A 12987-nucleotide genomic window follows, 5' to 3' on the forward strand; every position below is an offset into this window, starting at 1 on the left:
GAAGGACAGGGCAGAGTCAAGGGTTAATCCAAGGCAGTGGACTTCCGGTACGAGGGAAAGCGTGATTACATTAATTGTGGTAGATCAGGTAAGGAAGATCTGTGAGATGGAGGAAAGATAAGTTCAGATTTGACCACATGGAGTTTCAGGAAGCCAGAGGAGAAGAGGGAGGATATGGCAGATAGACACTCCAGGAATCTGGACAGCAGAGAGGTGACGTCTGGGCCAGAGAGGTAGATCTGAGTGGCATCAGCATAAAGGTGGTACTGGAATCCATGGGACTTTGAGTTGGCCCAGGCCAAGTGTATAGATTGAGAAGAGTAGGGGTCCTAGAACAGAGCCTTGGGGGACTTCAACAGAGAGAGGATGGGATGAGGAGGTAGTGTGGGAGACGCTGAATGTGCGGTTGGAAAGGTATGAGGAGATCTAGGATAGGGTGAGGTCTTTGATGCCAAAGGAGGAGAGGATCTGTAGTAGGAGGCAGTGGTCAACTGTGTCGAAAGCAGAGGACAGATCTAGAAGGAGGAGTATAAAGTATTGTCCGATGGCTTTGGCTGTAAGTCGGTCATTAGTAATTTTGGTCAGGGCAGTCTCAGTGCAATGATGGGGATGGAAACCAGATTGTAGATTGTCAAAAAGAGCAACTTGGATGAGAGGTGGGGGGGAAAGTTCAACGTGGACATGTAGCTCCAGGCGTTTGGAAGCGAATGGGAGCAGTGATATTGGGCGATAGCTGGACATAGTGGTTGGGTCGAGGGTTGGCTTTTTAAGGATGGGCATGATTGTAGCATGTTTGAAAGCAGAAGGGAAGGTACCAGAAGTTAGTGATAGATTGAAGAAGTTGGTTAGGGATGGGATAAGTGTGGTGGTGAGCGTCGGGAGGAGATGGGATGGGGTCGAGTGCACAAGTGGTGAGGTGTGAGTACTCAGCAGAGATGAGGAAGGTTGGAGGGGGCAGTGGTGGGCAGAGGATGGAGTTAAAAGTTTTGAATAACTGTTTGGGTTTGTAGGATAGGGAAGATATGAGGGTTGTCAAGTAGGCCTGTTTAGCAGAGGTGAGGGCAGATTTGAAAGCAAGTGTTGCTTGTTTGACTACAGTGAAATCATCTTGCAAATTTGTTTTCTTCCGTCGTCGCTCTGCAACCCTGGACACTTGCCGGAGCTTTTTAGTGATGTTATTGGGTCGCCCTCCCAGGGCTGTGGGGTACTCTATACCGGGCCGGTGTCAGGGGAATGTGTCACAGCAGCGGTGACCGTGGTACTCTGAAGTTCCTCCTGTCAGATGCTCCTAACAACTCTACTCATATGGCAGACAGCTGTAGCCTCTCTCGGGGACTCCCTTCTCCGGAGTCCTGGCTCTCTATTCAGTTGCTGTTGTGCCTCAAGTCTTAGATGGGAGTAGTGCATTTACAGCCAACTACTCCACCGGTGTCTGCTGCAGAACCAGAAGTGTCCATACAACCTCGGGGACCGGGCCCCGGCCTTGTGCTGAGAACCTATAGGCAGGGTTCCTCTTCCAACCCACAACTCCTCTCTGTTCTCTCTACTCCTTCGTTCCGTTCTTGTCTCTCTTTCCAATGGAAGCTTAGGTTGCAGTTCTACGTCCTTCTCCTTCTGTTCCTTTCCCGTGCCAGCTGGCTCAGATCACTGAGGCAGCTGCAGCAATCCTTCTCCTCGGACCCGTCCTCAGACTCTCCTGACTGACTGTCCTTCTCTCGCCTGACCTCCAGACTGATCTGCAATTCTAAACCTTCCCAACCTTTTATATGGATCTCAACTCCACCCACCTCCCAGCATATCCAATGTTCCAAGCAGGGAACCACCAGAGGTGCTCTGCTACTCTCTAAGCACTGAGCCGCAATGTGGTTGTGCAGAACTACCCTTTTGTGTGGTGTGTGAGTGTTGGAGCGTGGAAAGGAGCTCCCAACTTACCTAGGTGGTGGAGCACTACACCTTAGGAGAAGGTGCAGTACCTCTGTGGCGACTGAGCCTCAGGGGCGCCACATTATTGTGCCATGGTTGTCTATTGATACGTCACACTCTGCCATGAACAAGAGGGGCAACCGTGTCAATAGCTGATACGAGAGTGGCACTGTAGATAGCAGTGGCACTGTCTGTGTCGTGGAGTGAGGATATGGATGCCAGTGGTAGAATAGTCAGAGAGCGTGTGGGTGTCTAGGTATGCGAGGTTTCTGCGGGGGTGCGCATGTTGCTGGACATGGAGGACAGGGATGAGAAAGTGAGTAGATGGTGGTCAGATGGAGAGGGGAGGTTGTGAAGTTAGATAGAGAACAGAGACAGGTGAAGATCGGGTCTAATGTGATATAAATTAATGCATGGTCCTGGTAAAATGCATATAAGTTTTACAGCAATTGTGTTTTACTGATGTTAGTCAGCAATGAGAGGCTTAACGGAAGTTACCAAAAACTTAGAATTAACCACAACTTCCTTTTATTAAATTTTTGAGCGCTCCAATCATGGTGTATGTTAAGAATTAACTATAAAGACAATAGGGATTTTTTTGCAACAGCTCTAAGAAAAATCTTGTCTTGAAGAGTCCCAACAATTATTACTGCCTTCTATGGGTGCTTCCATAGTCTGTAAATGCTGTGGGTTGGATGCTGCGCTGCAGCTGCAGCATCCAACCCGCAGAGGCTAGATGTTACAGTATAGTGGATGGGATTTCTTGAAATCCCATCTCCACTATGCATGCAGGGACGCTTCCGGCTTCCTTGCGTAACTAGACATGTGGCGCGTCTTTCCAGACTGCAGCATGTGGGTCGCCCTCACACACCAAGGGCAGCGGGGGTACTCTGTACTGGGCCGGTGTCAAGGCGGGAATGTGTCACAGCAGTGGTGACCCGGTCCGTGGCCCTGGGCGCCGAATATCAATGGCGGTGATGTTAATGATGTTAAGGTTTATATGAATAGTTTGTGACGCCACCCGTGGTGTTTGGCAAGTAAGATGGTAAGCCAACGCTGCATGCAGATCCGCTGGGACTGATGGTGTGGTGCAGCAGAGATGGTATAGCTCCCCACAGGTGGAGCTGTAGTCCCAGGGCAGTGTAGGTGCAATGGATGAGGTGAGGCGCAGAATGGTATGGAGGCTGGTACCCAGGTGTAGTGGTGCTGGAATAACTGGAGGACACCAGAGTATGCGGTTCCAAAGCTTTATTCACTGTTTGCAGTTCACACAACTGCCTCCCTCCGTACTGTGTTCTCCAGGTCAGGGCTCCAGCCAACCTCCAGGCAGGATAGGATTCTCCCTTCCACACTCTGCCAACATGTACCTTAATGAGCGACTCCACCAATGCGCCTTTAGGTGCGAAGCACTCCAGTACTTAGTTACCCTGGAATGCCTCTCTCTAGGTGTTCCTAGTCTTTACTTATATGACAGACAGCTGTAGCCTGCTTCGGGGACTCCTCACTGCGTCCCGACTCTCTATTCAGATGCTGTTGTGTCCCAAGTCTATGATGGGAGCAAGGCGTTAGCGGCTCATTACTCCTCCGGTGTATGTTGCCCGACATAAAGATCCAATCAACCTCGGGGACCGGGCCCCGGCCTTTGCGCTCTCTGGACTGGAAGGGTTCTCTCTCTTTCTCAACCTGCTTTCCACCGTCCTTCTATTCTCCTTTGTTCCGATCTGTTCTCTCTCTCTCTCTCTCTCTCTCTCTCTCTCTCTCTCTCTCTTATGGAAGGTTAGGTTATCAATCTTATCAGTCTCTTTCTCTGGTCTTTCTCGTGCCAGCAGCCCAGATCACTGGGGCCTGCTGCAGCACGTCCCTCAGACACCCATCTTCTCTCTTCTCTAACCAACTAACAACTTTCACTCTTCCCACTCTTTTGTATCAACTTACTCCACCCGTCTCCCAGCACATCTCGTGTTAGGAAGCAGGGTTCCATGAGGGGTGCTCTGATAACCACCAGCATGAAGCTGTTGGGTGGCCCCACTGAACTTTCTTGTGTGTGTGGAATGCAGGTGTGGAGCGTGGTCAGGAGTTCCCACCTTACCTGGATGGTGGGGCACTACACCTTAGGAGAAGGTGCAGTACCTCTGTGACGACTGAAGCCTCAGGGGCGCCACACATGTCTATTTATCTTGCGAAGACAGTCACCTGCGTGCAAAAGCCGGCAGCGCTTTGGACGGAGCGGACATGTGCTGCTTCCAAAGTGCTGCCGGATACTGACTGTGGAAACATACCCTAAGAATCTCCCTAATGTTAGGCGCATGCACAGCTTTTCAAGGAGTTTTGAAAGCAGAAAATCTCCAAATCTCAAGACTCCTCAAAAACGGGGTTTCGGCTCCGAAAACGTAGCAAAAAACCTGCACATAACCTGACTGTGTTATATGTAAAACTAAAGCTTCACGGATTCCTGGGCCGAGGCAAAACTAAATGTAACGAGAAGAGAGCAAAAAGCACCACTGTATGTGGAGCGCCCGCCAGGGCCGTGGGGTACTCGGTACCGGGCCACTTCGTAAAGGGACAGTGTCACTGCCGCGGTGGCCCTGGGCGCCCAATAAAAGGGGGATATTTACAAGGGAATGGAAAATAGAGTTTTTGTATGAAGTGTTCGTGACGCCACCTGTGGTGTCTGATCAGAAGGGGACCAGCACTGCAGTGCAGGTCCTCTGGGACGGATGGTGTGATGCAGCAGAGTTGGTATAGCTCTCCACAGGCAGAGCTGTCGTCCCAGGGCAGATGAAAGATGTTGAGGAAGATGGTGATGTAGTATTTAGCAAAGGGTTTTGCAGGAAGAGTTCAAAGGACACAACAGAGTGAAGTTTCCATTACCTTTTACTGTGCTTTGTAGGTACAGTCCAGGGTTGCTGTTGCAATAGTACAGGAGTCGGTCAGCCTGAAAGCAATTTGGGAATCTCTCTATGCAGATGGGTTGTGAGGTCTCCGTTCTAGCTCTATTCTGAGGTAGTAGCCATTATGAACTCTACTCAAGTCCCTCTTTCTGTCTGTTACTCAGAACTCCAATCACATGACAGGCAGCTGTAGCCTCCTTCATGAACCACTTCCAATGGCGTCTCTGGCTCACATGTGCTGCTGTGTCATCGAGTCTCAGGGACAGAGAATCTATGGCCTCTTGTCCTCCAGATTCTGTTGTGGGACCTTTAGCATCCACAGAGCCTCGGACTCTGGGGTCCGGTCTCTAGCGGTTAAGCTTTAGGGGTGAGCTCCTCTATAGCTCCAGGCCCCCAGCTCTCCTTCGCGCATCCTCTCACTTCCCTCTCCACACTCTAACTTCCTCCTGACCAGAGAGAGCAGCTCCTCTGCAGTCAGGTTTAGAGCTCCCTTTGCTGGCCTGGAGCAGGAACTGTGTTGTGTGCTGGAACTACCTGATAAAGAGACCCTCTCTTTGTTTTAAGGTGTAGGGAAGGTGACCTGACGGACGGACTTGTCAGCAAGTAGGAAGGAGGGTTTGCACATTTTAGGCAGATAGCAGTTATGACAGTGGGAAAACAGCTAGGAAAGTGTTGATGTGCAGTACCTGGGGTTGACCACAAGATGGCAGGGAGGAGTGTGAGTTCAGGACTTGACAGCAGCTTAGGGCTTTTGAAACCGTTGGTCATGGGGGGGGTGGAGTTACAGGGAACCGGGAAAGTTATAAATTTGACAGGAGGGTTCCAGAAAGTTCCAGTCCCCGGGAGGAGCTCAAGAGGAGAGGAGCCTGTGGCAAAGTGGGTGTTGTGAGGAAAGCTCAACCAGGGGACTGAGGAGAGAAGTCAGGGGGGTGGTCCTGACATGAAGTACCGCAGTACAGACGAGGTACCGAGGGAAAGCATACCGAATTTGACGACAACAGCTGACCAGTAAAATTACTGTTGGTGTACAGGCCTAAGGCGGCCACAGTGTCCAAACTGGTAGGAACGTCACTAGGCTGAGAAAGGGATGGTGTGTGTATCCTACGTCCCAAGTGAAAGTACGGTGTGTGTGTGTACCGGGGCCTGGAAACGGAGGGCCGTGAAAGAATTGCGGTGTTTTGTCAGAGCCGTCAGTTGGACGGCAGTAAATAAACTTGGACCTGTTGCACCCGAAAACTGCCTCCATTTTGTTTCTGTAAGTTACTGCGCGGTATACAGAGGGACCACCCCCCAGTCCGGCCCACCGACCCTACACAGGCATGACATCATTCTCCCTAGTCTCTGTGTGTGGTAATTCCTTATCCTTCTTTGTTTTTGTTTATTCCCCTACCTTCACACCCCAGTGCATTCCTCTGTTACATGTGAGTGAATGTTTTGCAGACCTGGAGATTTCAGTTATCCCTTGTCTGTGTAGTCTTGTTTGTTTAGTTGATGTACTACAGTGCACAGTAGCGCCCCCCCTCTTCCCTGGGTGAGGGAAGAGAATTCACAAAAGGCTAACTTGGGAAAGAAGGCAAAGGTGGGAGGCCCCGTCATCTTCGCCATCTGAAGTATCCTGGGGAGCAGGGTGAGCTAGAGCACCCCGTAGTGTAAGGGACCAGGAAAGAACCCCTGGTCCCGGATCACCCGACAGCTGTGGTGTGACACTAAAACAGATTTAGGCTAGTTTCACATTAGCAGGTTGCGTTTGGCGCAGGTCGGCGCGCCGCCAAAAGCATACTGCGCACGGCCTGCGCCCCCAGTGATAAAGATAGGGGACCCAGGACGCATGCAGAGTCATGCGCCGGTAGGCGGAGCTACCGGCGGAGGCGCGACAGGGGGCGGGGCTTAGCGGTGGCCGTGCGCAGGCCGTCGCTGCGCTCCAAAGTGCTAGTGTGAAACTAGCCTTAGTGTATTAAAGGTAAACTATTTGCAAAAGTAAAAATCCCTAAAAAATTGCAGATCAGCAAATTCATTCGCCTGCTGTGCCAGATTTTTACAAGAAATTTTCTCCACTGTGAATCAATTTGCTGTGAATTACAAGAACTCTGATTGCCCTTAAAAAACTTATGAAACTGAGGTCTCTTAGGTCTGTATTTTACCCCATTCAAGCTTTTTAATGCAATGCAGCTTTTGTCAATGTCAAACTGATTTCAAAGTTTATCACAAATGGGTAAATGGATGGTAAAACCATTCTTCACTACTGTGCTGCCATAAACTATCTGTAGAATTTCACGTTTTTTGGCCTTCTCTCCTTATCTTTATTGCTGGGCTGTGACATTCTCTCACTAGCCAAATTCACCCCAAAGTAGCTGCTTCATTCCTTGCCTCTGTTTTAATACAGGCTTTGATAGATCCCCTTGATTGTATGTCCTTTACTATGCAGTGTGAAAGGTGTAAGGTATTATATTGAAGCCCAGTCACAAGGTCATGTTGGCCATCTCTGACAGATGCAATCTTCTATATGACTAAAAGGACAATGGTCATGTTTAGCAATACGCACAGAGTGAATTGAAAATTGTTTGTTTGATTTGCTGAACATCATGAATTCAATGTTATGGCTATAAATTATGCATTATATTGTAGCTTGGAATGCACACAGTCGTCTCAATGAGATGTAAGCCTAACGTAGCAGCAACCAGGGTTATGTAAGTGTAAGCAGGTTGCGGGATGCAGTGACTCAAGAACAGCAGAGCAAGGGTTAACAATTTAATTGAACAGTAAAGATACTCCTTGCAGGGAGATGAATAGTTAAATTTCAAATGATAGGGGAATAAACCGCAACAATGTGATATCAGTTCACACTCAAACTTATCGTGTTCATGGCTTCCTCAGCCGCTGATGATCCGATGAGGGTTGAAGTCCCGGTAATGGCCGGTGCAAAGTCCTCAGATGAGACTCCACAGCTCACAGTATATCTTCAGGTGGCAACGGGCTGTTTCTGGTTTTATCCGTTTATAAACTTGTGCAGCAAAAGTCAGAGGAGCTGCATACAGTCTATTGCTGAGGGCAGTCTGCAGTGTGCTGTCCGACAAAGAGGGCCACAACGAACAGTCCTGAACACGGCCCCCGTTCCTATGCCTGCGCTCGGCACTGAGCTTAACGGAGCCCACGGACCTTCCTGTGCTGCTGGGCATGCTTGTGTGTAGCCGTCCGCGGTATGTTGCAGTGCTGCTGCACACCAAGCAGAGCACGCTGCGCACACCTGCTGTGTCGCTGCCGGCGGGAAACTGCCCGTCGCTATGCACACTTTTCTCCTTGCCACGCCCCCTGCTTTGAGGTGAAGAGTTTTGTCCGTTCCCCTATTTTTTTCCCCCAGACAACTTGGGACGCAGCCTCGACAATTCTGGACCCGGCGCAGTACAGGTTCCCGCACCCCGGTATTCCTCCTTATATAAGCACAATGAATTATGTGCATCATTTTTAGGTAAGAACTGTAGTAATATGTACTCTCTCATCTTTGGCCCTTTTATATTGAATTCATTTTTCGACTGCCGATAATGATCAAAATGGAATTTATTACTACTTTTTGCTCATATTGTTGACCCCATATTATAAATAAGTCCACAATGAGAGGAGAAATTTGTATGACTTTGGAAGGACTTGGAGTAGATAGACAATGTCGTCTTTGCATTTGAAAATGGTTCTGACAAAGCTCTCCAGTGGAATTGGACACCATTGCTTAATTCTAGCTTTCCTGGCATGCTCCCTATGAAAAGGGAAACGCTTGGCCTCATCTACTGGAGTCAGAGAATCTCGTCTTTGTTTCCCTAAACCTGTAGGTCACTCCTTTTTTAAAAGTACAAGATGCTGCACTGGATGGAGATCAGCTGAACAAACCTCTTGCTGTAGAGGAGTTAACCTTTTTATCTTTCAAGGATAACATTGTTCTCAATAAGATTGTCTTGGGACAAGTAGCTTGCAGTCAGTTAGTGCAGCCGTAACATTAGGATGAACAGCAGGGCCTCCAGTCAGGTTGAACATCATATTGTGACCTGCCAAAATGAAAATTCCGTTTTTTTCCCCCACATTGTAAATCTTATCGGCTTCTAATCAGAATTTCATTTGCATGGCTAAAATTGGGTCTGGACAATTGTCTACTCTTAAAAAAAAAAATAAAAAATAAAAAAAACCTGAATTGGGAAATGGGAATTTTTTTTCTATAATTTTGTTCTGTATGCAGGAGGCTTGTGATGTATGTATTTGTTACACTGCCGATTTTACAAGTTTTTCCACCTACAAAGAATGGAGAGGTCTGTAATTTTTATCGTAGGTACACTTCAATTGTGAGAGACAGAATCTAAAAAATCCAGAAAATCATTGTATGATTTTTAGATAATTAATTTTAATTTCATTGTATGGAAAAAATTATTTAATACAATAGAAAAACTGAATTTAATATTTGGTACAGAAACCTTTGTTTGCAATTATAGAGGTCAGACGTTTTTCTGTGCAGCAGGGATTTTGGCCCACTCTGCCTTACAGATCTTTCAGGTTTTGGGGCTGTCGCTGGGAAACATTGAGTTTCAGTTCCCTCCCAATGATTTTCTATTGGGTTCAGGTCTGGAGTCTAGCTAGTCCACCCCAGGACCTGGAAATGTTTCTAACAGAGCCACTCCTTAGTTGCCCTGGCTCTGTGTTTTGGGTGATTGTCATGCTGAAATACCCAGCCATGACCCATCTTCGATGCTCTTATTGAGGGAAGGAGTTTGATGACTCAAATTTTGCGATACATGACCCCATCCATCCTCCCTTCAATACGGTGCAGTTGTCGTATCCCCTTTGCAGAAAAGCACCCCCAAAGTATGTTTCCCTCACCATGCTTCACGTTTGGGACAGCGTTCTTGTGGTTGTACTCATCCTTCTTCCTCTAAACATGGTGAGTGGAGTTGATACCTAAAAGTTCTAATTTGGTCTCATCTGATCACATGACCTTCTCCCACGCCAGTTCTTTATCATCCAGATGGTCATTGGTCTTTGAACAGGCCAGGACATTTGCTGGTGTGAGCAGGGGACCTTGTGTACCTTGCAGGATTTTAATCTATGATGACGTAGTGTTACTAATGATAATGTTTGAGACTGTGGTCCTAGCTCTCTTTGGGTCATTGACCAGGTCCTCCCGTATAGTTCTGGGCTGATTCCAGACCTTTCTCAGAATCCTCCTTTCATCACAAGACGAGCTCTTGCATGGAGCCCCAGACCAAGGAAGATTGACATCATCTTGTGTTTCTTCCATTTTCCAGTAATTATACCAACAGTTGTTGCCTTCATACAAAGTTGCTTGCCTAGTGCAGGTCTACAATTTTTTGTCCCTGGTGTCCTTAGACAGCTCTTTGGTTTTGGCCATGGTGGACAAGTTGGGAGAGTGATTCATTGAGTGTGTACAGGTGTCTTTTATGCAAGAAACAAGTTCAAACGGATGCAATTAATACAGGAAATGAGTGCAGAGTAGGAGGTTTTTTTTTTTTTTTTAAAGAAAAACAGGTCTGTGAGAGACAGAATTCTTGTGGTTGGTAGGTGATCAAATACTCATTTCATGCAATAAAATGCAAATTTATTATGTAAAAATCATACAATGTGGTTTTATATTTAGATTCTCTCTCACAGTTAGTGTACCTACAATAAAAATGACAGACTTCTTCATTCTTTAAGTGGGAAAAGTTGCCAAATCTGCAGTGTATCAAATACCATTTTTTCCCACTGTATGTATTTGTATTTGTGTATATATATATATATATATATATATATATATATATATATATATATATATATATATATATATATATATATATATATATATATATATATATATTAATTTGTCCATAAAGAAAAAATGAAGGAAAAAAAAAACTAGATATATATACACTCACTGGCCACTTTATTAGGTACACCTGTCCAACTGTGTGTTAAGACTTAATTTCTAATCAGCCAATCACATGGCGGCAACTCAGTGCATTTAGGCATGTAGACATGGTCAAGACAATCTCCTGCAGTTCAAACCGAGCATCAGTATGGGGAAGAAAGGTGATTTGAGTGCCTTTGAACGTGGCATGATTGTTGGTGCCAGAAGGGCTGGTCTGAGAATTTCAGAAACTGCTGATCTACTGGGATTTTCACGCACAACCATCTCTAGGGTTTACAGAGAATGGTCCGAAAAAGAAAAAAAATCCAGTGAGCGGCAGTTCTGTGGCCGGAAATGCCATGTTGATGCCAGAGGTCAGAGGAGAATGGGCAGACTGGTTCGAGCTGATAGAAAGGCAACAGTGACTCAAATTGCCACCCGTTACAACCAAGGTAGGCAGAAGAGCATCTCTGAACGCACAGTGCGTCGAACTTTGAGGCAGATGGGCTACAGCAGCAGAAGACCACACCGGGTACCACTCCTCTCAGCTAAGAACAGGAAACTGAGGCTACAATTTGCACAAGCTCATCGAAATTGGACAGTAGAAGATTGGAAAAACATTGCCTGGTCTGATGAGTCTCGATTTCTGCTGCGACATTCGGATGGTAGGGTCAGAATTTGGCGTAAACAACATGAAAGCATGGATCCATCCTGCCTTGTATCAACGGTTCAGGCTGGTGGTGGTGGTGTGATGGTGTGGGGAATTTTTTCTGGGCACTCTTTGGGCCCCTTGGTACCAATTGAGCATCGTTGCAACGCCACAGCCTACCTGAGTATTGTTGCTGACCATGTCCATCCCTTTATGACCACAATGTACCCAACATCTGATGGCTACTTTCAGCAGGATAATGCGCCATGTCATAAAGCTCGAATCATCTCAGATTGGTTTCTTGAACATGACAATGAGTTTACTGTACTCAAATGGCCTCCTCAGTCACCAGATCTCAATCCAATAGAGCATCTTTGGGATGTGGTGGAACGGGAGATTCGCATCAGGGATGTGCAGCCGACAAATCTGCGCCAACTGTGTGATGCCATCATGTCAATATGGTCCAAAATCTCTGAGGAATGCTTCCAGCACCTTGTTGAATCTCTGCCACGAAGAATTGAGGCAGTTCTGAAGGCAAAAGGGGGTCCAACCCCTTACTAGCATGGTGTACCTAATAAAGTGGCCAGTGAGTGTATATATTAATTATATTATAATGGACACATTTCACATACAACCTGTTCCTGTACATTGATCTCTGCAAAACTATCTATTATAGGATTTCTGCCTGTGATGATACTGATCTCTAGAACAGGACGTGCCTGCATGTCATGGCTCGGTAGAAATAGCTCAATTTCAGAGTTAATTCTCAATATAAATAGTTCAATTTTAAAAATTCCTTCTAAAAGTTTAACATATTTAAACAAAAGGTAATTTTCTTTTTAAGCAATAGTGTAACATTATATTCTTACCAATCATAACTTTTTTTTTCCTTTACATTTACAGTAACTGTTTCGGTAAAAGGGCTGTTTGGGTGGGAAGTAGTGAAACTGTGTATTTCTGAAGTTCCTCCTGTTTTACAGGGTATTGTAATCTCCAGCTACTCACTCAGCCATTGCCTAGCTATTTCCACATGCTAGATCCTCGCTCTGAATATCTCCATAATGCTTTATAGCTTCAGCTCACCTGGTAGGTCCTTCCTTCAGATTTGTTGACTATCTTTCCAAAAGCCTACAAATTTATTGACATAGATTTTGATTGTTCTGTAGGGCTTCATGGCCCCTTTGGTGATGCAATGTATAGCCACATGGCTGACGTTTCCATAGAATAGCACTGAGTCATGCCACTTCTTTCTTCTTATTGCAACTAAAGACTCCCATACACATTGGCGGTCATCTGAATGATGCTTCGGTTAATCGTTCAGCCGGCAGCCATCCCAGCCGGCTCTATCAGCCAAGTGCTCCTGTGCTCCGTAGGAGAAAGCTGCTGACTTTCACCTCCGCCGGCGGCTTATCCCCAGAACAACAAAGCAATTGGCAGACGTGCTTGATCAACATCACCTCTGACAATCGGTTGACCCATTTCCCCCTCAGTGTGTGGCTGGACCTGTCGATATTGGTGAGTATAGTTGACATTACTGTAGTCTGATGTGTACGGGAGGCTTAGTTGCAGTTGTGTGACTGTCACATCCCATTCATTTCAATGGAAGATGCGTGTCCATCTTGCAGCTTAACTTTAATTTAGAT

At 46.5% G+C, this 12987-nt stretch overlaps 1 protein-coding gene across 4 annotated transcripts in view; it reads left to right on the plus strand.

The window, feature by feature from the left end:
- Positions 1 to 12987, plus strand: part of GALNT6 (polypeptide N-acetylgalactosaminyltransferase 6) — a 103961-nt gene that overhangs the window by 43033 nt on the left and 47941 nt on the right. Inside the window, exon 1 of one of the 4 annotated variants that reach the window (XM_073576727.1) lies at positions 12325 to 12430. The exons of the other annotated variants lie outside the window; for them this stretch is intronic. The gene's annotated coding sequence lies outside the window, so the exon portion shown is untranslated. Of the gene's footprint in view, positions 1 to 12324; positions 12431 to 12987 lie in introns of those variants that run through there. 4 annotated transcript variants of the gene reach the window in all.

Source organism: Dendrobates tinctorius, unplaced genomic scaffold (assembly GCF_039654945.1).
Source record: "Dendrobates tinctorius isolate UK_male_01 unplaced genomic scaffold, ASM3965494v1 ptg000051l, whole genome shotgun sequence".
Lineage (NCBI taxonomy): Eukaryota > Metazoa > Chordata > Amphibia > Anura > Dendrobatidae > Dendrobates > Dendrobates tinctorius.